The 2474-nt window shown below is 48.3% G+C and overlaps 1 pseudogene across 1 annotated transcript; it reads right to left on the bottom strand.

The window, feature by feature from the left end:
- Positions 1-941: 941 nt before the first annotated feature.
- LOC308640502 (olfactory receptor 6E1-like) lies at positions 942-1960 on the bottom strand (annotated as a pseudogene). The gene has a single exon. The product of its transcript is annotated as an olfactory receptor 6E1-like (transcript).
- Between the last annotated feature and the right edge of the window lie 514 nt (positions 1961-2474).

Genomic DNA, 2474 nt, shown 5'->3' with positions numbered 1-2474 from the left:
TACTAAATTTTGTCCATGGGTCACTCGGATTTCCTGAGTTCCACTGGTGTAGGATTCTGCTTCAGGACCACCCACCTCCACGAAGGTAGCATGTCCCCTTTGGCTCTTCTTCATCATGACAGTGCCTAGACTTCCTCATCTTTGATGGACCTTGAGAGCTTTGAGGAGCACTGGTCAGTTATGCTATAGGATCTTCCTCTACTGGAATTTGTCTAAAGTTTTTTTTCTAATTATCATCCTGGGGTCATTTGTTTCTGGTAGAAGATGACAAGAGTTAAAGGGAAATTTGCATCACACCATGGCAAGGGCACATGTCAACATGATCTGTCACTATTGACCTTGACCTTGATCAGCTGGACAAGAAAGGGTTTGTAAATTTTCTCCACTGTAAAGTTACCAGCATCGGATTTTTTTTTTGGGGGGGGGTACTAAAGATTGAACTCGGTGCATTCAACCACTGAGCCCCATTCCCAGGCCTATTTTGTATTTTAAGACAGGACCTCACTGAGTTGCTTAGCACCTCACTTTTGCTGAGGCTGGCTTCAAATTTGTGATATCCAAGCCTCATCCTCCCAAGCCAGTGGGATTACAGCAGAGCACCAGCAGGGTTTTTTTGTTTGTTTCATTTTCTTCTTTATTTTTATAATTTTATTTATCTATTTGTTTTCTTTTTTGTGCTTAGTGATTTGAACCTGCATGCCAGGATAGCTCTAAGTCACATTCCCAGACCCCCAGCAGATATTTGAACTAATATTTTTTTCTTCACTCTAGTAAAATGGTCTTCATGTTCATTGAAAAATAAAATAAAATGAAACCAAAAGAAATAGAGCTTCTTCTTCTCCTCCTTCTGCTCCTCCTCCTTCCCCTCCTCCTCCTCCTCTTTCTCTTCCTCCTTCTTTTTGAGACAATGTCTTGCTAAATTGCTTATGGCCTCTAGTTTTCTATCCTCCAGCCTCCACAGCCACTGGGATCACAGGTGTGTGCCACTGTGCCATGCTTAGTAGCAGAGCATTAGAAAGTTTCCCTCTGAATATCTGAGAAGAAAGCACTCTCCCCCTGAGCAGCACATCCCTGATGGCTTTTTGGACCAGATCATTCCTGAAGCAGTAGATGAACGGATTCAGTAGGGGTGACACTATGGTGTTGAAGAAAGCCACTCCTTGGTTGAGGGTCATGTGCCCAGTTTGCATGGGGTTCAGGTACATGATTATGCAGTAGCTGAGTGACACCACCAGCATGTGGGAGTAGCAGGTAGAGAGGACCTTGCTGCAGCCCCCAGATACGGGCAGGTGCAGAACAGTGCTGCAGTATGACAAAACCGTCACCAGCAGAGTGCTGACCAGGGTGCACATGGCCACCAGGAAGCTAACCAGCTGCAGAATCCTGATGTCATCACACACCAGCTCCAGCAGGGGGTGCTGTCACAAAAGAAGTGGTTGAGGATGCGGGGACTGCAGAAGTGCAGGAAGAACATCCAGGCACACAGCACCCCAAGGACCAAGATGATGGTGACCCAGCAGGCCAGCACCAGCCAGCTGCACACCCGGGGCTTCATGAGAGTGGGATAGTGCAGTGGGCGGCAGATGGTAGCGGTCACCAGACATAACAGGCAGCAGCAAGGACTCCACTGTGCCTAGGATGAAGAGGAGCCTTGTTTGCATAAAGCACCTGGCACGGGCAATGGTCCTGTGACCAGAGAGGAGGTGTGTCAGCATCTGCAGGGTGACCGTGGATGTGAATCCCACCTCCAGCAGGGAGAAATGGCGCAGGAAGTAGTACATAGGAGTGTGCAGGCGGCGGTCTGCCAAGGTCAGGGTGATAACGAGCAGGTTGCCCAGGAGGGTCAGCATGTAATGACCAGGAGCACCGTGAAGAGAAGGAGCTGGAGCCCTCGCACATCTGTGACCCCTAAAAGCTCCAAATCCAGCACAGCAGTGAGGATGGGTTCATGAGGTGCCATTGCCCAGGCACCAGGCTTGGGGAGGCTGCTCTCCTAGCCTGGTCCCTGTCTTTGCTCCTGGCCTGTCTTTAGTCTCTTGGTCTATGTGGTTTTTTGGAAATGCAGAGACAGTCAGTGCCTATCCTGCTGGTCTGTGGAGATGAGACAAGTGACATTTATTACAGTGCTCATCATGGTGTGGACATAACAGGAATGCTGACTTATGTAGCCCACAATGACATCACTTCAGGAAGTAATACTTACTTTCATCATGAGACTTAGCACCTGCTTCCTCCAAGAAGACTGCTGTCTGATGAGTAAAAACTGGGTGTGGTGCACACCTGTCATCCCAGGGACTCAGGAGGATGAGGCAGGAGGTTCACCAGTTCAAAGTCAGCCTCAGCAAAAGCAAGGCAGTAAGCAACTCAGTGAGACCCTGTTTCTAAATAAAATACATAATAGGGCTGGGGATGGGGTTCAGTCGTTGAGTGCTCCTGAATTCAATCCACAGCAACCCCCTGAAAAAAGAAAAAAA

Source organism: Spermophilus citellus (assembly GCF_964194105.1).
Source record: "Spermophilus citellus genome assembly, contig: SCAFFOLD_326, whole genome shotgun sequence".
NCBI classification, from domain to species: Eukaryota; Metazoa; Chordata; class Mammalia; order Rodentia; family Sciuridae; genus Spermophilus; species Spermophilus citellus.
Note: the sequence above shows the minus strand (reverse complement) of the source record. Positions and strands in the feature narration are given on the sequence as shown.